We start from the raw sequence: 27922 nt of genomic DNA on the forward strand, positions 1-27922 counted from the left end.
GAATTTGTGTTTCAGATAAACAGTAAATAATTACAAGATATTGATCTTCAGGCTTATATTCAAATCAGCTGTGCCACACATGTTAAAAACAAAAGAGTCTTCTTTGCTCAATTTTCTCTTTCAAATATTTCTTAATTCCAGAATAATGATCTTGAGAGTTGAAATTGCAAGAAGATAATATGTAATTTAATGTGTTTACCCCCAAAACACATGGCATACAGAAAAGTTTCAAATAAAATGGCATTTTGTGGGAAAAAATCATGAGTACTCCAATCTCTTAAGTATGCAACACACTTAAAAGACTATCAGAACAAGGTGACCTGATAGCATGTATGTTCTTTTTTTTTTTTACTGTTCATTTTTTTAAGAATGAGAGAAACAGAGCATGAGCATGGGAGGGGCAGAGAGAGAAGGAGACACAGACTCCAAAGCAGGCTCCAAGCTCTGAGCTGTTAGCTCACAAATGGGGGAGGGGCAGAGAGAGAGGGAGAGTGGGTCTGAGGGCAGAGCCGGATATGGGGCTTGAACTCACAGAACATGAGATCATGACCTGAGCCAAAGTTGAACACCTAACGGACTGAGCCACCCAGGTGCCCCATTCTTAAATGATCTAAAAATTTAGTTTTTAAACTTTCAAGGATGAGAATAGTTACAAAGATCTCTTAGTAATACACCAAAATAATTGGCAAGGCTTTATTAAGTGAGTGGTTAAAAGCAGCATAGTATAGTGGTTAGTAACATGAGTTCTGGGACCAAACAGACAAGCGTGTAAATACTGGCTTCAATCCTAACCGGCTGTATGATTTTGAATATGTTTACTAACTCTCCAAATCTCAGTTCCCTTATCTAAAATGGAGATACAATTGCAGATAAACAATACGATTGAATAAAAAATGAGTCAGGTAATACATATAAAGAGATTAGAACAGAGTCTGGCCCTTAATCTACATTTTGACATTTGCTAACATAATGGTCTATGTGTTCCAACTTATGCCACTTCAGTATAGTAATTTAATGTTGGAAAATGTGTAATCAAAGTACTAAATGTCATGGCACCACTGTATGTCAGATGACCTGGTCTAATGGAAAGCCAAGTTGCAGTCTGAGAGGTCTGTAAACAGGCGTATTCACTCACATGAATACACAAACAAGAACTTGGCACCTGCCATTATACATGCTTAGGACAGTGCCTTCTCCTTGTCCACTGACTTAGTTACTTGATATTTGTCACCAGGACGCCTGGAGGCATCCTGGCTCTCACACCAGAGCAGCATAATGAGAAGCTCCAAATGACCAAGTGCAGGGAAGCATAGTTATCCTAGATCCTGCCTGTTCTAGAGATGATAATTAAATCCTAATTTTTAACACAAATTGTGAATGCTAATAATAGGTAGGAAGTATAATGTTGGCATTAACACCAAATATTCCTTTCTGCCTTAATCTTCCTAAGAGTTTCCTTTTAAGATCTATCTTCACTTGGCAGCAAATGCAGACATAACTGTCTCCCATGTTTTTAATGACCAATAAATAAGTAACAAGGTGCTTTTTTGAATAGTAGCCTTTCAGGAGTAGGAAAATCACAAAAACTTACACAAACACTATACATTTATATGACCCTCATTTTTGGAGCCCCAGTTTATTTTCTTGGATGTATACTAGACCATCAATAAATAGATAATGCTGGAGAGAACATTATGGATTTTTGGAAAAATCATGGTATTCTTTTGAGGTTATCTAAGTTTATGTTATTGTTTATATGACTTACGTGATAATTCTTGTTAAAACTTGTCAACAATAATTTGTTTTTGCTTACTTGACAGGTGATTGCTATGGTCACTTTTTCTTTCAACAGATCAATAAAATCAAAATTAAAACCATATGATCACTAAAGTATTACATGCAAAATTGAGACCCTCTTTGGTCTACAAAAATATATTTTAATAAGGACTTGATCATTCAAGGAATAATTACAGGAGTCAATAAAATTCAACCTAGAATTCTATACTTTGGAAGAAATTATGAATCTGTGAGTAGCATAATAAAAAGAAAGAAAACAATTATGATGATATAATTTTATGTGCATTAGCTCTATTTGTGATAATGGTATGCTTACATCCTTTTTTCAGAGAAGGAAACAGAGGCTCAATTAATTTATATCTTGAAAAGGGCATATTACTAAGAAGTGGCCAAACCAGAAACAACTCTTTAACTGAAGTCCATTAATCTTAATCATAAAATAAATTTCACCACCCCATAGCATTGGTGGAAGAAGAATTTCAGTGTGTATTTGACAGAATTAAATTGAAGAAAATAAAACTAAATCATTTCTAGATTCATGTACAAACCCATGATTTAATTATTTGCAGTGGGAATTATGAATCGAATCATCTCAAAGCAATTGACAAACTTCTGAACAGCATTTACCTTCTACTCCTCTGCTCTCCATTTACAGGCCAGATTTTGAGTTAATTTAGAACAGATATTCAATCATTTTTCAGTGTTAGCCTATCAAGAAATAAAGGTGCTGCCACAGACGTGTGTTTTAGGTACTTAAAAAAACCTGAATCCCATCATGTGCATAGGGTCAAGAATTTGTTTTCTCCTCTACTATGATGCCAGTTGCTACAAATGCTCCCATACAAGAAAATGGAAATTAAACCGTATTCGAAGTTAGGCTGACCGAGATTGAATCCTCATTCACATAGTTAACTAGCTAAATGACCTAAAATAAGTTATTTGTGAAAAACAGAGATTGTGAATATAAGAAGATTTGGCCTAGTTCTGGACACATAATAGTTATGTGAAATATAGCTACTGTTTTTGTGATTTAATTACTAACTGGACATGTGCCTCAGTTTCTGAATCTAGATACCAGATTCACCAAGTGGTGCATGCTTTCTGCCATAGATTCCAACCCACTTGATGAACATCATGATTTTTTTTTTTCTTTCAAGTCTATCATTGTGGCATAATTGGAATCTGGTTGTCATGTGTTCTATAATCTTCCATGTGTATACCCTGTCTGGTTGCCTATAGCTGTGAAATGAACAGCATTGAACTTTTGTGGTATAAAATACCAACCATTCAATTGTGATCTCAATTTTATCAATCAATAATGTAGGCAAAGTACAGCAAATATGGCTCATTTCTGTTCCATAAAACCTGGGTCTTCAATTAGGGTGTCTCAAATGACTGCAGATGGCTGAGACAGCTTAATTGATGTCATATGTCTCAGACCTCCAGTTTTGTCCATTGTTTAGTTTTCTCCATTCTCCACATCTTCGGCCACATCTGTTGTGGTCTGGAATGTCCATTATTGTTTCTTCACTCACATGCCTGCTGTCTGGCATGGAATGGTTGGTCCAGCTGTGGCTGAAGAGGCATCCTGTTTTCTCCACAGGCTCTCCACAGAGCTAGCTTTGGGTTCCTCACAGCCACATATCTTAGGGTATCAGATTTCTTACACAGAGGCTGACTTCTCCAAGAGTGAACATTCCAAGAAGGCAGATGGAAGCTGGAAGACTTCTAATGACTTAGCCTTGGAAGGTGTATACAATAGAATTCTGCCTCATTCTATCGATCAAGTTAGTCACTAAGGCCACCCACCAAACTCAATTGCAGAAACAACAGAGAATTTCGTATTTGTAACTACCCCACTATATCAGGAATTCTTATCAATAACTATGGCAGACTGCTTATCCTTACTGTCTCATCAGAAAACACCCAGCCAATTTGTATAGAGACAGCATCTTTAGGTCTATTGTATGCTTTGATTATTAAAATAAAATGTTCTAGTTATGTGGCTTTAGGCATGTTGCCTTACCAATAGAAATGTAATTTTTCTTACATTTACATTGGGAACTGAAAGGAACAGCTTTGAATCCAAATGACAGCCCTGCCTTAGTTTAAAGCTAGGTTCTCTTTTCTGCTTATTATGGATCTTTGATAAGAAATACAATTGCTGAGAAGTCTGTTTTGCTTGCTGTTTGCTATGAGCATTGTGAGACCTTTCCTGATTGTAACCCGCTGTGTAGTAGAATGGGCTGTAAAACTTCCTAAATGTAGTCTGATATGTAATGGAATGAGTGATTGTATACAAACTAACCGGCATTTCTCTCTTCTGTAAACCTGCTTGCTTAGCACATTCCTCACCTACCCCCTTCCCCCTTTCTTCCTCCCGCCACAAGTAAAAACCTCCCCTGTGCTATTTGTCTCTGTCTATAAAAACGCTATACCAATGCTGATCGTGGCCTCTTGCGTTACCGGCGACGAGTGCGCAGAGGACCAGGTTCGAACCTGCAATAAACGACCCTTGCCGCTTGGCTTTGACTTACGACTCTGGTGGTCTTTTGTGGGAAGTTTTGGAACTTCAGGCATTACAGAACAATAGTAGCTATTGCAAAGGATTGATTTGGATTAAAGATAATGCCTGGAACATATTGAGTACTCAATAAATCACAGCTGCTATTTTCATCATTATACACATCAGAACACATTAGAATATATGACTGTCTTCCTAAACCAAGCCCGTGTTCCTCTTTAGCAATGATTCTGCTGACTTAGCTCTCAGCACAAAGGTCAGTTCTATGGTTTAGTACTTCCTAACTACTTGTTATTCCATTTTCTTTCAAATGCCTCCTCAACAACACACTTTCTTTACTCCCAGCACACTTATACTCCACTACACTTGAATTATAGCAGTGCACCTTGCACGGTCATAGTTTCCCGAGGAGATCGATGGAACAGTGTGGTCACATTCTCTGGTGCCTCTGCAGGGTGATACTGCCCCCCTCTCACCCAAATGGAACAGTCCTCCTGTTTGCTCAACTAGTCCTGGTACCTTACCCACCTACATTTAAGTCTAAATATTGGGGTATTATTATAAACTAGTAACATTTTCTTCCTTATATATGCCAAAGTTTGTTATTTTTCTGTATCCATTCAACTCCATCCCTAAAAGAAGCTCATCCTGAGAAAGTTCAGGAAAGATGCAATGTTCATTCTTACATGTCATTCCTTGATCAGGACCATAGTAAAAGATCTCAATCCCTTTATAGTCATTCCCAGAGATTCCTGAATTTTAAGGCAATATCCTTGATTTTTAAAACATGTTTGTCTATGTGAAGGCCTGTAAAAGAGTTCTAGTAATTTCGGATTAAGTATTTTCTTTTTTCCTCATATTGTTACATTGAAGAATTTGTGAATAAATTGCTGAAAACAGCTCTTCTACTCCTCCCTGAGGTCATATTTTGATAACTATATATACACACACATTTTTGGCAGTCTAATTGGGTTATCATCCTTATCAGTGAGTGGTTATGAGTAGAAAATGAAACATTAATAGATTTAAATCCAAAGATTTTAAAGTGATCAAGCCAATACACCTGGAGATAATACCTTTAGGTCTTCTTTGTATGGCTATGTTAATCAAGCCCTCTACATAACAAATTTGTGTCAGTGAAAGAGCTAAGCAATAATTCATTTATCTCATTAATTAACCAGGACTATATTAAGTATAAAAATCCCATTATGTAGTGGAATATAATGCCTAGATATGAAGGCTCAGAACTAATCTGACCTGTAGTACTTAGTAAATGTTGTCTGTGTGCTTGCTGGCTCCACACGAACCTGTTTGGAAAGAACCATCTAAGCAGTGTGGTTGCATTCAGTGCCAATCAAATTACATTAATCTGAAACAATATTATTAAAATTTACTTTATGCATTATATTTTATACAATTTCAGTGCCTTGCACAGACTGCATAACTGCATACTGTGGAAGAATCCTAAATGACTGAATCATAAGTTTGTGGCACAACTTTAGGTAGGTAACACAATACTGTCCATTTATTTATTTAGTTTCAAATATTAAGAGGTTGTCAGGTATACATTATCTCATGTGAACCACTATACCTGTAAATGCATGCTTCCTCTTTTATCTGAATTGAATTTAATAAAATACGATCATTACATATAGCATGAATTTTAACTTCTTTCACGTATCTTATTTTACTATAGTCTGGCAACCCCTTTGGCATTGTGTCTCTTCTATATAACTGAGTTAATGGTATATATGGGCCTAACAACTATATAATACAATAATCCAATGAGTTAGATACCCTTACTAAGATCATTTTACACATTGGGAAACAGAGACACAGAGAAGGTAAGTAACTTGTTCAAGTCACAAACCTATGTTAAGTCACTATTTGGCTTATTTTGTTGCTATAAGAAATTACCATAGCTTAAAAGAAACACTCACTATCCCATAGTCCTGTAGGTTAGAAGTCTGACATGGGTCCCACTGGGCTAAAATCGATGTTTAGCAGGGCTGTGGTCCTTACTGGAAGCTCTGGGAAAGAATCCAAATCCAAACCCATTCCAGTTGTTCAATTCCTTACCCTTGTAGAACTGAGGTCCTTGATTCCCAACTGGTTACCATTCAGAGGCCTATCTTTGCTCCTAGAGGCCATGATTCATTTCCATGCCTTCCGTGAGCTCCTAGAGGCCTCTGTCTAGTCCTCACATGTGGCCCTGATTGTTCAGAACCATCAGAGGTGCTTCAAATCTTCCTCAAGCTTGGAGTTTCTCATTCTTTCTCTGACTATAGCCAGAGAAAATGCTCTACTCATTTGATTAGACTGGGCCCACCTAGATAATGCAGGATAATTGCCCTATTTAAGGGACAGTAACCTTAATTACATCCAGAAAGTCCCTTTTGCATAGAATTAACCTATTCACAGGTTCCAGGGAGTATGTGTGGACATTGTTGGAGAGGCCTTATTCAGCCTACAATAGTATTATTTGATTTCTATATTGGCTTAGATTCATCTGCCCTCATAAGCCACTTACAAGTAATTTACCAGAACAAAGGTAATCTATTCTAATTTACTTAGCAGCAAGACTCTAATGAAGTGATTACAACTACATAAGAATGATAATCTTAGAGGAAGTTTTTCCATGTTCATCTTTCTGTTTACCTTACCCAGTTTCCCAGAAAAAGATTCACATACGGAGCTGTGTGAGAAAATACAAAAAGGAAAGACAGAAGGAGGCAGTCACTTCTTAGTCAAGAAGCTACATGCCTCAGATTTCTTCCACCTTTCTCTGTGTTTTGATATATTCTAAGACGAATAGTATGAACTTCCACAGCAACATTCTGATAATTAAATACATTTCTTCTTCCGTGCATTTGTCCTAAGTTTTATCATTACAGACTGCTGTACCAGAGTGTCATTCACTCAATTACTCTTTCTCAACCACTGCTGGAGAATTATGTGATAATGCACTAGTGAGGTATAAAGCTCTTTCTTTATATAACTATTGGTCATGAATAATGATTTACAAACCTACAGAAACTCATCCCAATTAATGATCCTATTCATTCTTAGTTTATAAATTATTCACAAAAGGCTTGCTAATTAATTCAACCTGAGTGATCATCAGAAATAAAATTTTTGAGCTGGCTTATGGGGTTCCTTAATATGTTTTATTCATTCTATTGACAAGGTCTGAGAGTCTATGTTAATGAAGCCAAAAAAGAGACGTACACATAATAGGAAAAAGATGTGAGAAGGAACAAAATGCATGATAAAGACAGATGGGGACAGGATTACTAAGGAAATGGTAATCAATTAACACCCATAGAATTTCTGAATGTTTAAAAGACAACAATTAATAAACAGCAAAAAGAGGCTTATTTCAGATTCTGTAAGGCAGAAATTTTCCCACAGCATTTCATAGTTAAAATATCTTAGTTTTCAAGACATTTTCTCCTCTTGAATTAAGGTCTGGGAATTAAATATTATTTTTCCCACCTAATGTCTTTTTTAATAGATGTCTTATGAAGTTCTTAGGAAAGAAATTTTGCAATGTACATTGTGCAATCATGGAGTCTCCAAAACAAAGGCTGTAAGAGACTTTGAGTATTTGAGATCATATCTAAGAATGCACAACATGTGTCCTGTTTATATCAACTAATCTTTACTTAAAAATATAATAAATGAGTAAGAAAAAACACTGTTATATTGCACTTGGTATGGGGTCCAGAAAAAAAATCATTTATGTCACTAAAACACCGCTCCTAAGTCTGATCTACTGGGTTTAGATCTAACTTTGTTGGATCTACCAAATTCCCTTACTACCATTATTGGGTTCTATGGTATATTCCTGTAGGATACAGTTGCTGCATTTGTTTTTTAAAAAAGACATGTACATATGTCAGGATGTAGCTCATCCAGGTCACTGGAATAGTCCAGAAAACAAGCCAGTTTTCTACAATAGAGTAGGTAGAATGCTTTGTACTCAGCTGAAATTGATGGAAAGAAGTACCAGTACAGGAAAATAATGTGATAAATACACAAAGTCTTTTATGACCCATAGTAGATGGTAGCTGTAACCCAAAGATTGTCAGAACTTGGCAGGAAAGCATCTACAAGTAAGCAGATCACAATTCACTTAGAGTACTATCATCAGTGTTTGGAGAAGGTAATGAGTTCTGGTTATGCATCATCAGAGTTGAACTTAAATAAAGGAGAAGCAGGTAGCAAGTCCAATTCCTTGTGCTTTAAAGGACACAAGACAGAAGTTCATTTAATTCTAACAGAAAAGATAAATCAGGGTAGACTCAGAGCTGATTTGGTGCTAATCACCTTTGGCCCTCAGGTCTTCATTTGCTGTGTTTCTGCTAGAGATTGGGTCTAGACAGTAGTGGAACGTGGGTTATCAAAGGTGGGAAGGAAAGCATTCAACAATTTGGCAAGCAATACCATTTGTAAAGGTTATTGTAATGGTTCTCAAATTAAGCATGTCAGAGTGCCTATGATGGCTTTGTGAAAAGGCAGGTTCTGTACCATCAACTCAACCTTCCCTTCTAGAATGTTTTTATAAAGCATCAAAGTCACCTGAAGATCATACTGTGGAAAAATTGTTAGTGGTTAGGACTTAGTCTTTGGAAACACAGTCCCATAATTGATACCAATATCTTCATATCCTAGCTCTGCGACTTTAACAAGTTACTCAAATTCACTAACTCACAGCTCCCCAGAATAAAATGGTAATGAATCCCATCTCACAATACTATCATAAGGATTAAATTAAGGGGTAATACAAGCCATATAATACATTTTGATATTTGCTCATAGACAATAAGCACTTATTCCAATTGGTAAAATTAAGGATGTCATTAATTTTGGCAACTAACAAACTTTTCACAATTTGCTATAAATATTGTAACAAGGAAATTTAATCTTTGGGATAGTTTAATACAGCAACTAGGAAGCTCATAGAACCCTTTTTCCTTGATTTCTGAAAATGGCAAAGTAAGGGGGAATGGGCTGATAGTGAAAGGTATAATTACAGTGGATTCTGTAGGATATGATATAACAAAATCTAGTGGATATAGATAGTTGAAGTATAAAAGAAAGAAAAGGCAGATCTTCAAAGTGGTATAATTTACAGTTCCCTCAAGTTTAGAATTTATAGTATTTTCCAGAATAGCATTTCATATCTAGTATCTTTGTCAATAAAGAACAGAAGGAAGAAGCCAACCACAAGGAAAAAATTGGAAAACCATCAAATACAAGATGTTAAAGAACATCCTACTCCAGAATGAATGAGTTAGCCAGGAAATTAAAGAAGAAATTAAAAATTACATGGAAGCAAATCAAAATGAAAATATGATGATGCAAACCCTTTAAGATGCAGCAAAGGCAGACCTAAGAGGAAAGTATATTGCAATCCAGGCCTATCTCAAGAAGCAAGAAAGGTCCCAAATACACAACCTAACCTCATACCTAAAGGAGCCAGAAAAGGAGCAGCAAATAAAGCCCAAAGCCAGTGGAAGAAGGAAAATAACAAAGATTAGAGCAGAAATAAACAATATAGAATCCAAATAAAAAGTATAACAGATTAATGAAACTAAAAGATGGTTTTTTGAAAGAATAAACAAAATCAATAAATCCCTACCCAGACTTCTCAAAAAGAAGAGTACCCAAATAGATAAAATCATGAATGAAAGGGGAGAGATCACAAACAACACCACAGAAATACAAACAATTAGAATAATATAAAAAATTATATGCCAACAAATTTGAAAATCTGGAAGAAATGGACAAATTCCTAGACACTCATACACTACCAAAACTGTAATAGAAAAAAATAGAAAAACTGAATAGCCATAATACACCAAATAAATTGAATTGGTTGTCAAAAATTTCCCAACAAATAAGAGTCCTGGGCCAGATGGCTTCCCAGGGGAATTCTACCAGGCATTTAAAGAAGAGTTAATACCTATTCTCCTCAAACTGTTACAAAAAAACAGAAATGGAAGGAAAACTTCTGAACTCACTTTATGATTCCAAAACCAGACAAAGACCCCACTAAAAAGGAGAATTACAGGCCAATATCCCTGATGAAACAAGATACTAGTGGATCAAATCTAACATTAAATTAAAAGAATTATTCACCCACTATTATCAAGTGGGATTTATTCCTGGGCTACAAGTCTGGTTCAATATTTGCAAATCAATCAATGTGATACATCACATTAATAAAAGAAAGGATAAGAATCATATTATCCTTTCATTGGATGGAGGAAAAGAATTTGAGAAATAGAGCATCCTTTCTTGATAAAAACCCTCAAGAAAGTTAGGATAGAAGGAACATACTTTAACATTATAAAAGCCATATACAAAAGGCCCATAGTTAATATCATCCTCAATGGGGAAAAACAGAGTTTTTCCCCTAAGATCAAGACAATAACAAAGATGTCCACTCTCACCACTGTTGTTCAACACAGTACTGGAAGTACTAGCCTCAGCAATCAAACAACAAAAAGAAATAAAGGCATACAAATCAGCAAGGAGGAAGTCAAACTCATTCTCTTCATGGACAACATGATACTCTACATGGAAAACCCAAAAAACTTCACCAAAAAACTGCTAGACCTGATATGTGAATTAAACAAAGTCACAGGATATAAAATTGATGTACAGAGATTGTTTGCATTTCTATGTATCAATTTTGAAGTAGCAGAGAGAGATATCAAGGAATTGATCCCATTTACAATTGTGCCAAACAACATAAGATACCTAGGAATAAACCTAACCAAAGAGGTAAAAGATCTGTATGCTAAAATCTATAGAAAGCTTATGAAAGAAATTGAAGAAGACAAGAAGCAATGGAAGACTTTCCATCCATGCTCATGGATTGGAAGAACAAATATTGTTAAAATGTCTACACTACCCAAATAAATTTAAACATTCAGTGCAACCCCTATCAAAACAACACTAGCATTCTTCACAGAGCTAGAACAAACAATCCTAAAATTTATATGGAACCACCAAAGACCCCGAATAGCCCAAATAATGTTGAAAAAGAAAACCAAAGCTGGAGGCATCACATTCCTGGACTTTAAGCTGTATTAAAAATCTGTAACCATCCAGACAGTAGAGTATTGGCACAAAAGTAGACACATAGATCAATGGAATAGAATACAGAACCCAGAAATTGACCCACATATATGGCAAGCCAATCTTCAACAAGGCTAGAAAGAGTATCCAATAGAAAAAGACAGTCTCTTAAGCAAATGATGCTGGGAGAACTGGACAGTGACATGCAGAAGAATGAAACTGAACCATTTTCTTACACCATACACAAAATAAACTCAAAATGGATGAAGGACTTAAATGTGAGACAGAAAACCATCAAAATCCTACAGGAGAAAACAGGAAGCAACCTCTTTGACCTCAGCTGAAGCAACTTCTTACTTGCTTTCTCCAAAAGCAAGGGAATTAAAAGCAAAAATAAACTATTGGGAACTCATCAAAACAAAAAGCTTCTGCACAGCAAAGGAAATAAGCAACAAAACTAAAAGGTTATTTGCAAATGACATATGTGATAAAGGGATAGTACCCAAAATCTATAAAGAATTTACCAAACTCAAAAAACAATCCAATGACGAAATGGGCAGAAGACATGAATAAACATTTTTCCAAAGATGACATCCAGATGGAAAACAGGCACATGAAAATATGCTCAATATTGCTCATCGTTAGGTAAACACAAATCAAAACCACAATGAGATAGCACCTCACACTGTCAGAATAGCTAAAATTAACAACTCAGGCAACCACAGATGTTGGTGAGGATGTGGAGAAAGGGGAACTTTTTGCACTGTTGGTGAGAATGCAAACTGGTGCAGACACTCTGGAAAATAGTATGGAAGTTACTCAGAATATTAAAAATAGAACTACCCCATGACCCAGCAATTATACTACTAGGAATTTATCCAAAAGATACAAAAATGCTGATTCAAAGGGACACATGCACCCCAATGTTTATAGTAGTGCTATCAATAATAACCAAATTATGGAAAGAGCCCGAATGTTCATTGACTGATGAATGGATAAAGAAGATGTGGTATATACATATACAATGGAATTCTACTTGGCAATGAAAAAAAATGAAATCTTGCCATTTGCAACAATGTGGATGGAACTAGACTATATTATGCTAAGTGAAATAATTCAGTCAGAGAAAGACAGATATCATATGATTTCACTCATATGTGGAATTTGAGAAACTCAACAGATAAACATGGGTGAAGGTAAGGAAAAACAAGATAAAAACAGAGAGAGAGGCAAACCATAAGAGATTCTTAAATACAGAGAACAAACTGAAGGTTGCTGGAGTATGGTGGGTGATTTAGATAGGTGATGGCATTAAGGAGGGCACTTTTTGGGATGAGTACTGGATGTCATATGTAAGAGATGAATCACTGGGTTCCACTACTGAACCCAAGACCACACTGTATGTTAACTAACTTGAATTTAAATTTAAAAAAGTAAAGAAAGAAAGAGGATCAAACTTAGGCTACAATATGTTTTTGCTTAATAGAAATAAACAGCCAAAAGCAAAGTGCAGAAATAAACAGAAATTATTACAACAGAGAAGAATTTAAAATTTTGATAATAAAATTTAATATTCTCAGAAAAATATTAGTACTTTAATTAGCTTTTATTGCTTTCTATGCAAAATCCCTGCTACTGTATACTCAGCATTTGCAGTATCTTTAATTATATGAACTTATTAATGATACAGTAAACCTTGCATAGTTTTTCCAAAAAATAATCTTTAAAGCAGTTTCTTATCTACATTCAAATAAAAGGATGTTAGTTATTTTGGGGTCTAAAGAAAATCTAGCTTCTAATTACCATTACAGACAAAAAAGCTCCTTCCCCTTTCCACTGTGACATATTTTTCAGTTTAACATTTACTCTTCAAAAATGTGAGTTAAAACCTCTCTCAAGATATTGTTATGCTGTTTAAATACATGGCAACAAGTATTGTCCATGCCATGAAGTAGATTCTCAGTATTAACTTACAATTATTCTTAATGTCCCCAAATTTATCAAATACTTAATAAAATCAGCAACAGAACAAAATTTGCAAAAATATTAAACATTATTGCCTCAACTCTTTATACTCTTAATTGTGAAACAGTCAAAAGGTTACATTAGTCAAATAAATAACTCAGAGTTTCTGGAAAGCAAAATGGAATATATGGAGATTCATGTAAAATGAATTCAGGCACCTTGTATTTTTCCAAATATAGAATAAATTAGCATTTCTTAATTTATTAATAGTAAAGGCATAAATTGGAATTGAACTATAAATTGAAAAAAAGAACAGAAGTAAAATTAGTGACGTCCATGATTTGTAAATTATAGGACAGCATTATAAATTTGATCCACATAAACTCATACTGCATGGAGATTCCACAGTAAGAGGTCTATTTTTAATATATTTTAATATAATTTCCATGGTAAAAGGGCTAGGAAAAGGGCTCATTAAAAAAAAGGGGGGGGGGCTTTAGAGTTCTGAAAAAAGAGAATAAGAAAATATTTAAATACAACTCCCTGTGCATAATTTTTTAAAGCAGCCAGACTGAAATACTTACTTCTGTAGCCACTTCTGGAACATTTCTTCTCTGTCTTCCATAAATCTCTCAGCTTCGGATTCCATGTTCTCACACTAGCTTATCACTTGCTTGTGGCAGTCATTAAAGATCTCTGAGTCATTCTTCCTTATTCCTTGGAACTGTGAGCTCTTGGTTCACTCTCATTCGCTTCAAATTTATCCTCCAATAATTTGTGATAAGTTAAATTTCAGACAGATGATCCTTCTACACCTTGACTTCTCCTCCCTTGACCTCTCCTGCAGCGATCTCGTCATGGAACGTGTCTCAGTCATTCACTTCCATAAGAACATTTTGCCATGAGCCAGACACCCCAGATTATGCTATAGTATAGTTATGAGGATCACCAAAATCTCAGAGGCTTAACATAAGAAAAGTATATTTCTCACCCTTGTAAAATACGTTGTAAATCCGCAAAGTTCTCCAGGACAACTGACCTCCCCATGGTTGAGTATCTCAGGATGCTTTAAGCTGGCAGAAGCTTAACCTTGGCTTAATGTGGCTTGTAACCACATTCTGCCCATCTTTGAGTCGGAGCTACTACCTACTATAAGTTCCAGAAGACTTGGGATACTTACTACATTTCACTTGTTACATTATTTGTGACCATTTCAATATGTCCACAACTGCAGCTTGAGTAAAATGTAAAGAATGGACAAAACCGGTTTTTAAATGCACCCACAGGGGAGTGACCTTCTACTCTCATTTCTTTGACCAATGCAAATTAAATGGACTTACCCAAACTCAAGGAGTATGAGAACAGATTTGCCCTAGTGTTTGCAAAGGAGAGCAAGCAGGAAATGATGGTGAACACTAGTTTATTATACATTATTATATTAGTTCACCACAACACACTGGAACATAGTTTTCCTAAAAAGTACACTCCATCCTCATTTTCACATTTATGTCTTCCTGCTCTGACACCACTTTTTACCTCCCAGTTCACTCCCTCTCATATGCAACTGCAAAAACTCTCCCCTCCTGCAGGCCTTCCTTCTATTGCGGAACGAATTTTCACTCTCCGTCATACCTCTCCTCTTCTTGCATCACCTATTACTTCTACTAGGTTCATGGATGCAGCATTGTAATTAATTACTTAAGTACAGCCTCATCCCTCTGCTCCTGTCCCCTTTTATCATCAGGCTTTTGTGGAAACACCACAACCTGGTTAAATCCAACTCTCCTATTCTACATCTGCACCTGCAGAGAATAGAGCTGACAGATTCCTTATTAAATGTCCCAACACTAACCTCATAGCCCTGAGGACTGCCAATCATCCTTACCACTTTCCCACAGTTTATTCAGTCTCCTATTCTAAGACAATCTCTGCCAAATCTCTCCCTCCTTAAACCTTCGACACCTCCTACATAATCTTTCATTTTCAATAAATAACATCCTATGCCCCAGAGCATTAATATAGCTTGCTTTAAATAGTCTTTGTGAAATATACCACATACACATATGAGTATATAAAGCAGATGAAATGTCCACGGAAAGAATAGGAGCTTCTGAAAATAAATGACCTCTTCACCACGACTTCTCTCCACCTCTCTGCATCGTATTTTCTTCCTTCCCTCTGTTATCACCAAGTAGGTGATAAGCGTAAATCTTCTAAGTAAACACTTTCTAAGGGTAAATCTTCAACTCGTTCTTTAATTCTCATTTCTTACTTGTTCAAGAACTTTTGTCTATATACCCTCTCTTAATTCCACATCTCCTGCCAACTACTGGCCTGTTTGTGTTTATTGTTGTATTATTGTTCTTTTTTAAATTAAAATTCTCCAATAGGTATCCATACTTATTTTAACCTATTCCATTCCTCTTTCTCCACTGAGTACATTGTCACTAGACTTTATCCCAACATCCACCAAAACTGTCCTTGATCTTCACGCTGCAAAATGTGGCATGTATATAGCAGTTCTTATTTATACAGACTCTCTGTAGGATCTGACAGTCAACACTTTCATCTTCCCTGAAACACTTGCTTCACAGGGTTTGTGGAATAGCATACTCCTTACTACTGCCTGCCTCACTAGCCACTCCTCATTCTTCTACTCTTTTGATTCCTCTGTGTCCCCCCAACTTCCAATTGATGAAGTGCCCCATGTGCTTCTGTTTCTTTTCTACTTATACTCTCTCCTTTAGGAAGCTTATGTATTCACATGGGTTTAAACACATCTGTAGACTGATGCTCGCAAGTTGTATTTCCAACCTGACCCCTTCCCTAAACTCCAGGCTTACAAAAGAGACAACCACTGTGATATCCCGGACAATTCCAAACACTGGACATTTAATCTCTACTCCAGTGTTCTTTATCTCAGTACACAAGAACCCCAACTTATGAATCCATCAGGTCAAAATAAACTGGAGCCACTCCTGACTACTCTGTCTTATGCCCTATATCCAACCTACCAACATACCCAGTTTACTCTCTCTACAAAGTATATTAATAATCTTATAATTTCGCTCCACTTCAACCACATTAACCTGGCCCAAGCCTCCTTCACCAAGATCATGGGAGGAGGAGAAGGGAGAGGAGCGAAAGGAGAAACGGGGAGGAGGAAGAAAAGTTGATATGGTTCCTCATTTCCAACCTCTGTTAGAAGAATTCTTTACAAATTCAGTCTTGTATGTTGATAGGCAATTGCCTTCTTTGGCTGCCTTATATTTTTAGTCCATTAGCTAAGATAGCCCTTAAGACAGCTCCTAGATCATAAATTCTGGGATTCTGAGATCTTAGAAGAGCCCCACATCCCTTGAGGTGGTATGAAATGCCAGTGAGAGCACTGCCTCCATGCTGATGAGTGTAGAGGTGGGGGTCTGACCCCATCTGATGTTAGGCAGGCCTTCTCTCTGAGGAGCCATATGTAAATGGCTGTAGGTTTGCATTCTTCACTACACCTATCTGCAAGCCTTAAGCACTAAGGTCAGGAGAAGACCCATCAAATTATATTGTTCACACTGACCCTCTTTTCATCTGGAGACTAGGGAATCTCCAGCATTTGACAAAAGAAGGAAACTTAGCCACCACAGCCTGATGTTGTCCTAGCTGCAGCAACTTTATTCTCCTTCCCTGTGATAGGAGACTCAGTAGAAAATGCATCTATTCTCTCTTTCTCCTTTTTTTTAAATCAGCTCTTTTATCTCATCCTGTTATTACTTTGGAGGTACAGCTGGTGTCATAAGAGGTATTAGGAAAAAAACGAGGTCCTGATAAAGTCAATTCTATCAAATTAGACAGGGTCACAGCAGACCCTCAGTTCAACAGAGAACATCAGTGTGGTTATATGCACGCAGAAATATGGGTGAAGCAAATCTGGTCCATACACCCTTACCCGACCACTTCTGTTCCCCTGACTGAGACCACAGAAACCCAGGCCATTGTATCTCTCACCCTGAATGCTGCCAGCCTCCTGATAGTCACTCCTGCTCTCCTTCTCTGCAAGACACACATAATAATCTTTAATCTACTACTCACATGATTTCAGTCTCCTGCTCAACCTCATCTCATGGTTTCCTGACACACTCCAATAAAACCCAAACTTCTCACTGTGGACTGTGCAGATCGTGAGACCCATGCCTTGCCTTCCTCTCAGGCATTCTTCCTCCCTCCTCTCTTACATTTTTTACTGCTCTAAACATCACGGCCGTCCTGCTGCAGCATGGAAGTGGACTTGGCGATATCCACTCTTGTGGCTGTGGTCCCAGGAATGTCCTCTCTCCAGGAGACTATACTTCTGGTCATTTCTTGGCATTCTGCCTCACTTTATTCAAGTCTACATTCAAACATCACTTTATCAGTTGTGTTTTTCCAGACCAATTATCTAATTTAAAACCTGTTCATTCTATCTACTTACCTGGCTTTTTCATTTTTAAAACAACAATACTTGACATAAGAATCTATATTTTTATTTATTTGTTTGTTTAAGGCATTTTCACTTAAATAACAGCTCATTAAGAGTGGGGCTTTTATGATTCACCACAGCATGACCAGTGCCCAGAGCAGTGTTTGGCATATACTGAGCACCAACACAATGTTTAATAAAATGAAAAAATAAACAAACAAACAAACAAGAGCAAACAGCTCTTAATTCTTTGTTAAATATTTGTTTCATTTAAAAAAATCGAAACAATCAGGACTTAGCAATATGGTTCATTAGCCTAACTCAGGGGTCTAAAACTATGCCCAAAAGGCCATATTCAGCCTGCTTCCTTTTTCTGTAAATAAAGTTTATTGCAACACATCCATGCCCATTCATGTACCTATTATCTATGGCTGATTTGAGGCCATGCCAAGAGACCTTTAGACCCACAAAACATAAAATAATTACCATCTGACCCTTTATAGAAAATGTATGCCAAGCTTTGGCCTAAAGTATAAAATTCTGGCTTAATTTCTTATAGTTTTTATAAGTTCTTTTTATTTGGCACCATTGCCTTTGCATATTTGTAGTCACCTCAAAGCAAGTCTGCAGCCAATAGAAACTTTTATTAACTTTGAAAAAGAGAAATGGAGAGAATTATGAAGAATTTAGTGAAAGTTGTTTAACTTCACAACCAGTCACAAAATTACAAGATGTTTCTCTTCACCATTTCTTCCTATCACTTAATCAGGTATTTTTCTGAGGTAATTTTCTCAATGAGTTTTAAATTTTTTATAATGTTTATTTATTTTGAGAGAGAGACAGAGTGTGAGAAGAGGAAGGACAGAGAGAGAGAGAGAGAGAGAGAGAGAGAGAGAGAGAGAGAGACAGAAGCCAAAGCGGGCTCCAGGCTCTGAGCTGTCACATTGAGCCCAATGGAGGGGTTGAACCCACGAACTGAGAGATCACGACCTGAGCCAAATTTGGACGCTTAACCACTTAAACAACTAAGCCACCCAGGTGCCCCATTGAGTGATTTTAAAGAGAAAAACTCTGGGATTTCCTTGTTACTAAGATAGGAAATCTACTTAAAGCAATGTTGTGTGAATGAGAGGATTTTAATTTTAATTTTTCCTTTAGAGATTTTTTTCCCCAAACTACTGCTTTTCATACTAATCTACAAAGACATTTCAAAAGACTCCCCCTTTGGAAAAACTTCGCCTTTTAGTAGCTAGATGGGCAAGATGCTGAGATAGAAACGAGGAATGTTTCTGACCAAATTCAATTTTACTATATTGTCAATCACCAACTGAGGCTAATTTTCTGATAAAATATTACCCATCTAGAAATCCAGGCAACATACATATTTCTTATTCCCTAGTTTTTTGCAATACTCGAGATTTTCCAAAAACAGATGTATTTATCCTACTTGTGTGATATAACATCACGGAAATAACCACACATGACCCTAACCTGAAATAAACACCTCACACTTCAGGCTCAGACAGATGTGGGTTAAAAGCCTTGTTTAGCTGGTCTGAACCTGGAAATACCATTTGCCTTTGGATGGTGGATAACTCTACCTGTAGATAGGGATAGTGAAGATTAAGCCCATTTAAGGCATTACAGGTGTACAGTAAGTACTCCCTCACCAATTCTATATGAAATGAATGCTTTAAGCCCTACTCAGGCACATTTTCATGAATTCCTAGGGACAAGGATTGTCACAATGCTTTCAATTACTCACGGGTCCTTGGTATTGGCCACTCCCAGCCACAGTGCTAACTTCCTGCTGCAAGTACCTGCCGATCTCCAAGTGACTCTTTTCTCCTACTAATGGAGCTGCTAAATTTCTGTGCATGTCCAGATAGAAGTGCTGGGAAGCTGTCATTGGTGTGCGGGTGTCAAACACACCAGTGTGCACAAGCTACTGGTTAAACTTGCAGGAGTTTCAAGTCCTGGTTCTTAGACACAACCATTTATTAAAAATTAAGTTACATAAACTTAGAGTTAACTAAAGTATAGAAAATATGCCTCAAAAAACCATCAGTTCCTAATCATTTCATATTTTCCTATCCCTATGCTTCTGACAGTTTAAATGGCTTCTTGAACCTGTAGGGTAGAGATGCATACAGTGATGCTGTTGTGCACCTCCTCCCAACTCCACACCCAGGGACGTCACTTGGATTGGAAACTGTCCATAGTGAGAATGATTCCCATCATAGAAACCGGCAGATGCTACAAATCAGGACTATTTGTTCAGAGGGCCAACTGTTAAACATTTACCAGCACACCACTGCCCAGCACTCACCAAAAACCAAACATTCATGGGTAAATACCCAAGCTTCCCATCCCCCTGGCTGGGGCAAATCAGAGATGTGTTCTATACTGTTTACCAGACATTCCCATTCCGGAAGTTTCAAATTCCAGATGCTTACACTAGTAACAAATACAATAAGGAAGGAGGGGCTGGCATTGATGAAATCTCAGTAGTGGTTGCCATTTATAAATTAGGTTTAATAATAGATGTTGCTATGGAACCAGACACTCTAGTGTCATTTGGTGATGACAGGATTCCATAATAGCAGAAGCCAGTTGGCAGTAATTAACCATTAGAGGCAAGGAGGAAATAATTCCCATGATAAGCAACAAGATCAAATGGCAACCGGGAGTCCTCTCATGCAGACTGTGATGTAATGGGTATTAGAACATGAGATGAGATCATCGGACATCCAGTGAGACTGTTGCTTGATCTTCATAACAAAATGTAGCTGAGCAGGAGGCTGGCAAGAGCCCGTGCCCAGTTTCCAGGTGAGAATCAGTTCTCAAACTCAGTTTAACTAAACGAGTTAAAAGGTGTCTCTTGAACAAGACTGAAAGGCTTGAAGAAAGAACTGCATAGCAACACTGTGTGGTATCTATTCCACCGATTTTTCCTCAAAAGACTCTATGGCCGGGGCGCCTGGGTGGCTCAGTCAGTGGGGCATCCGACTTCGGCTCAGGTCATGATCTCGCAGTCTGTGAGTTCGAGCCCCGCATCGGGCTCTGTGCTCAGAGCCTAGAGCCTGTTTCAGATTCTGTGTCTCCCTCTCTTTCTGACCCTCCCCCATTCATGCTCTGTCTCTCTCTGTCTCAAAATAAATAAACGTAAAAAAAAAAAATTAAAAAAAAAAGACTCTATGGCCATTTCAGGAGTGTATCAAGAAAGGTCAGTACCACAATAATTAACAGAGTGTTGATATACTGATACGGGATCTGAGCTGACCGTGCTCTAGGTGATGCAGAGCCCAACAATAATCCCTACAATAGAGTGTGGGCATACACTCACCAGATAATAGATGAAATACTGGCCCATTTCTTTTTATATCGAGTCCAAGGGGTTATCCTGTGCTTACTCCCCAAGTCCCTGAGCGGATAATCAGGGCCGGTATTCTGAAGTGCTGGCAGAACCCTAAAATGGGCTCAGTGAATTGTGGATTAGGAGGCATCATAATGAGGTCACATAGAAGCCTTTGAATTGGGGCACCTGGGTGGCTCAGTCAATTAGGTATCCAACTTGATTTCGGCTTAGGTCATGATCTCACAGTTTGTGAGTTTGAGTCCCACATCAGGCTCTGTGCTGACAGCATGAGGCACTTGGGATTCCCTCTCTCCCTCTCTCCCTCTTTCGTTACCCTGTCCCCTTCTCCCATGCTTGTATTCTCTCTCTCAAAAATAAACAAACAAACATACATGTAAAAAAAGGCCCTTGAACTGCTACCTCACAATCCTGAGACAAAGCTGGAAAATATATGTAGCAATACTACATGCCTTGAGGAATGGCAGTTAAGAACCACCCTCAAAGACTAAGGCTGCATGGCTAGTTCTATCAGTGTTTAATTTACCTTCTGCAGATATGCCTTCTGAAAATACCAGATGGATCATTGTGGTCAACTATTGAAAAGTTATCTAAGTGGCCATCCTATTCATCACCATGCATCTCACATAATCTTACTGGAACAGATCAGCACATCCTCTGACAATTGCCAAGAGTCTACTGATCTTGAAAATGCATTCTTTCAATAAAAAAAAAAAAGGAATAAAAAGTACTCTGCTCCCATCTGGGACACACAGTGGTATAGTTTTACAGTCTGTCCTAGGGACACATTAATTCTCCTGATCTCTATCACAATGTGCTGCAGAATATCACACTGGTCTAATCATTTGATCCAATCTCTTGAGTGGAAAGTGGCAAATAATCAGGATGACTCGGTAAGACCAATGTGTGCCAGAACATAAGAGATAACCCCTATGAAGAGTCAGAGTTCTGCCATACTGGTGAAGATTTAAGGGTCCAAAGGTCTGTGGCATGCCAAGACATCCTATCAAAGTTAACAGAAAATATTTTCACTGTCTTTTATATCTGTATTGACATTACTTTCCTCATTGCATCTTCTTTCTCTTCCGCCTTCCCTACCTACTTCCCACTCTTTCTTCACCCTCTTCTCTCTTAAATTAATTCAGATTTGCCAGAGTTTCTTCTATTTTAATTGTTTTTCCTGAGCATAAACTTTGATGTCCTTGATTCAGCTAATTTTACATATTTTACTTTCCCTCCTTTCCTGTTACTATTTTTACCAGTCCCAGTTTACTCTCTTTGAGTTTTTACTTTAATATTTTCTAGCATAATGAGCCATGTGTACAATAAATTTATTTTCAATATATTCTGCATGCTAAGATTTAATTTATGGCTCAATATTTACCTTTGATTATTGCTGAAAGCACAGCTCATACATTTATATATATGGCAGTAATTATAATTCCTACATTAATTGTAGCTTTAGCCTTGATTTTCTTTGTAAAACATGACAATTCTGTTTTGCTTTGTTTCTTTCTATTATTTCCCAGGTGGATTTATTTTTGCAATAATTTTGTGGTTTCTAATTCTATTGTGGTATGGTCACATTCTGCGAGAAAGTAGATGCTCCATAATATTTATGTTAATAGAATAAAAAAGGAAAATAAACATTAAGAGATAAACACATAATAAACTTTTTTCTAGGTTTTTAAGTGTGTAACTTAGAGATTTGCAGTGTCCCCTGAGGTAACCCAGCTATGGCATTGTATCTTTAAAATTTTGTCTCGGACAAAATTCAGTGCCAGTCTTCAAAGCACTATGAGGCCACTGGAACCTGCTCTAGAGGCTGGCCCACAAAATGTCCTCTAACCATGTGTGCCCCTTCTTCTTCCTGGACTATTCCACCGACTCCCCTCCTGCTCTTCCCTCTATTTGCCAGGTGTTAACTCAGGCTTTACTCCTGACAGTCTAATTAGTCTGTTCTGATAGTCTAATGCATTAACTCTTTTATAATGTATCAGCACTTTGAAAACTTGACCCACTTAGGAAAAATAATGTTTCCTTCATTTTATCTTTACAGAACTGAACTCTTTTAAAGCCATACTGTTTTTTCCTCTATAAACCTAAATCATGTATTGAGAACAATGCATTTATCTAGCTTTACATAATAAATTTCTTTCATTGTGATGTGCATTTGTCTTCCCTCCTTCACTTAGGCCAAATCTCCTTAAAAATAAGGGTGGCCTCCCTCTACTGGTTACTTCCCACAATGGCCAATTTGCATGGAACTTTTTACAGGGATGGTGCTTAATATATATTCCTGAATGTACGAGAATGTTCCAAGCAGCACTCTTCATTATAGATTACTGCATTCAAAAAAATTGTGGCATATCCATGCAAGTGAAAGTAAACATAGCCACAAATCTACAAAGATGTATGTACCTCAAAACATGAAGCTAAGAAGATTATCTCAAACTACATTGTTTTCTATTACAGAAAGATCAAAGTCATGAAAAACTAAATATGGGGTTATTAGAAATACACAGATGGCTAACCAAAGAGAAAAGTAAGGACAATCAATGAGAAATTAGCATCGTGTTACATCTAGCAGGGAGGAGGTGAGAGGAAAGTAACGAGTGCAACACTCGAAGGGGCCTTCCTAGGAACCAGTACTCTTCCTTTACCTAGATGGTGAATACATGGGCATTTATGTTATTACTCTATAAACTAAACACATTCATTTTATGCAGTTTTATATATCATATGTACCATAATCAACATGATTAATGTAAAAAATAAAGTGTTCACATAACTGATACAGGAGTGTGCCTTGGCATTTGGCAGCTTCTGGAATCCAATTATTCCACTTTTAAGTTTTTATGTTTCATAAGCATAGCCCCGTGTACTTTGTGACACTTGACCAGGTTGAAACTCATATTTGACTGTAAAATTATTTCTTATCTATGTCTCCCATTAACTGGCAAGCCTCAAGAGGGCAGAGCTTAGACATGTTTTTGCTCACTATTGGATGACTTGTGGTAAAAAGTTAAGTACTTGATAAATGCACATGGCAGGAGGGAAAGACTATGCCAGATCCTACAAACCAGGTTCAAGATGCCAGTTTTTACCTTAAGGATGGTGGAAAACTATTGGGTAGCACTTATATGTGGGTGGCAAGTCATATTTCTATATTAAAAAGATCACCCTGAATGCTTAGTGAATGAAACACTGGAGAAAATTAAAAGTGGACACAATAAGATCAGTTGGGACATGACTTCTGTAGTCCCAATAAAGGGTAAGGCGAGCAGGTGTTTCATGTCACCCTGATGGAAACACAGCAGTGGAAATGAAAATAAAAGGAGTTAAGTTATTGAAATCCACATGAGTTGATAACAGAGTGTGAACACAGGTGGGAGTTTGGGTAAACGACGCGCCATTGATGATTCTCAGGTTTATGGTTCTGCAAGGGACTGATAGGACTGGCTGTAATTTTCCAGACAGTGATTAGTGTTAGATAACCAAGTTTGAGATTGCCAACGTGAGGGTCATTAGTCTTGGTTTTGATTTTTACTCTTATTCAGATCATGTCATTATTTAAATACTGAGTTTGAGGTTTTATTCAAATGTAGGTGTTTAAAAGGCATGTGGGTGTCCAGGTTTGGAGCTTGAAAGATAAATTCCAGTCATTGGTGTGGAGGGATCTGAAGTTTGTATGTGGGTGACATCATCGGAAATTTCGTAGAGAAACAGACACCAAGAACAATAGCTGAATAACTCCAGTATTTGGTAGACTGGTGGCAGAGGGGTGGTCTATGAAAGGAGAGAAGGATCTCTGGTGATATCCCCTGTGTGACTAGAGGATGGTCCAAGAGACAGTTTCAAAAAGGGAATGTTCACATTGCCAGATGCAATGAGAGGCCAAAGAAAATGACTGCCTGAAGATTACCGATTGGATTTAGCAAGATGTGAGAGATCTTCTTCTGGAGTGCTGGGGTAGATGACACACTGGGGGTGCTCAAGGGTAAAAAAACATTGAGAAAAAGAATAATCAAATGACAGACAGCCCTTAGTGGAAATTTGGCAAAATGAATAAGGACAAAGCTTCACTGATTTCTAGATGAGTGATTTTCCCTCTAATCAAAAGTCTTAATAAGAAAATCTAGTTCCCTATCATTTTTATACTCTTTGCTATTGCAATATTTTTCATACATATACATGTAAGATACTGAGAAATGTTTTCCACACACCATCATCTTGCTCATCTATTAGCTAGTCCTGGTCGATAATCTTTAAAAGCCATTCTGATTGGTTATCTGTGTTTTAACATCCTCAATATCTTGGACATCTGAAAAAGTGAAAATATATTACCCACTGCAATATACTGATTTGATTAAGATAATTTATTAGTTTTCTGTTGCTATATAACAAGTTATCACAACTTAACAGCTTATAAAACGAAATGCACAGAACCTGGATCACTCAAACATTGCTGGTAAGAATATAAAATCATATATCTATTATGGAAAACTGTTTGGCAGTTTGTCATAAAACTAAATATGCAACTACCATAAGACTCAGAAGCTATACCAATGAGCATTTAATTCAGAGGTTAAAACTAATTGTAGAAGGCTGAAAAATGTACTCTCCCCTCCCCCACCAAAAGATATCCACATCATAATCCCTGGAACCTGTAAATGTTACCTTATTTGGAAAAAGAATCTTTGCAACTGCAATAAAATTAAGGATTTTGAAAAAAGGAGGAAGCAGTATGACCACAGAGGCAGAAAAGGGAGTAATACAATCACAAGTCAAAGGATATGATATGGGCAGCCACCACAACTGGTACAGGTAAGGGACGGAGAGAGCCCTGACCTGCTGACACCTATCTCTTAGCTCAGTGAGCCTGATTTCAGACTTCTGGTCTCTGAACATTAAGAGAATAAATTTCTGCTTTTTATTTGTAACAGTAAAATCTGGAAACAACCCAGATGTCCTTCAGTGGGTAATGGTGAAACAAACTATGTTTTTACCCATACCACAAAATATTACTTAGCAGCTAAAAAAAACAAAAACAAAACAAACAAACTGTTAATTCATACAACAGTTTAGATGAACCTCCAGGAAAGCATATTGAGTGAAAAAAAATCCAATCCCAAGGGGATACATAGTATATGATTCTATTCATGTAACATTCGCAAAAATTGCAAAATTCTAGTGGTTACCAAGGGTTAGAGATGGTAGGGAAAGAGGGCAGGACAGAGGTGAGCCCACATGGTTATAGGAGGGCAACATGAGGGAAATACTCTGCAACCTGACTGTGGTGGTAGGTATAGAAGTACAGGTAAAACTAGAGGAATTTAAATAAGATCAATGCATACATCCATGCCAATATCCTTGTTGTGATATTGTGTAGTTATGTAAGATATTACCGCAGTGGGAAACTGGGTGAGAGGGTACATCTCGGTATCATTTCTGACAACTGAATATAAATTTACAGTGATCTCAAAAGAAAAAAAACCCTAAAAAAAAAAAAAAAACAAAAATACAAAACCATTTATGCTCTTGCAGTTTTATAACTTAGGTGCCCAGGGGTTGCCTAAATTCTTTGCTCAGAATATCACAAAGTCCAGGTAATCGTTCAGACCATGCTCTAAATCAGAGATAAAAGAATTTGCTTCCAAACTTATTCAGATTTAAGACAGAATTCAGTTACTGGAGGTTGTAGGACTCCAGTCCCCATTTTCTTCCCAGCTGTTGGCCTTAGTCCAGGGTCAGCTCCTAGAGTTGCTCCCAGGTCCTATGCCCAAAACTCCCTCCATCTCAGAACCAGCAATGACACACTGAATTCTTCTTGTGCTAAAGAATCTTTCTGACATCCACTACCAGATGGAGAAAGCATATTAAAAGTTTTAAAGGGCCTGACTGGCTGCCTTAGGCCTACCTGGATAATCTTAACACAACTGATAACAGGAACTTTAACTTCAAAATTCCTTTGGCCTTGTAAGGTAAATAATCATGGCCTGATAATATATCATAACCACAGTTTTGGGCATAGGCTGCAAGAAATTTAGGGAGCTATCCTAAAATTTGGTCAAAATTCTGGTTTTACCTATCTCTCTACTTGTTGACAATTTTCTACCTTTAAGGGAATAAGGTCTTCTGATCTATTGATCACAAATTCTTATGGAAATTTTGCCATATATAATGGTTTCAAAATATATGAAAATATCTCACAGTTGACATCTAAATTTAAATTTGGAATAGCTCAAAAGGAAAATGAGAGCTAGATAATGAATAGCAAAGAGAAGTACTGAGGTTCATGTTGGTACTGTGAGCACAGGACTTCAGAGCCCACATGGCACTAATTTGGCACCTCTACATAAACTTCTTCATGGAAATGACTTGGAAACAAGAGCTATGTTTGTTTGCCTTTAATGAAAATAATTACTGTTCAAACACACAGCTAAAAAAATGGCTTAAATATTCTTTTCCTCCAAAAGTTTTTCTTAGTTACTTTAAGTATAAAAAATTAAAATTTACATATTTATGGTCCTGCCTTAAAGATCTCAAAGGTTAAAGAATAATCATATTTGTACTTAAAAAATTAAGCACAAAACTCAAAAAGGGAGAAACGTATTTTTTTGCAGTACATCCAGCTCTTAATGGCTCCATATATCAAACACAAGAGTTCTATGTTGCTCAACCAATCTTTCTCTGATGTAGAAAACGACACAGCAAGTGGGAA

The sequence above is a fragment of the Panthera pardus genome, unplaced genomic scaffold, assembly GCF_024362965.1.
Source record: "Panthera pardus isolate Hobbes unplaced genomic scaffold, ASM2436296v1 HiC_scaffold_22, whole genome shotgun sequence".
Taxonomy (NCBI): Eukaryota; Metazoa; Chordata; class Mammalia; order Carnivora; family Felidae; genus Panthera; species Panthera pardus.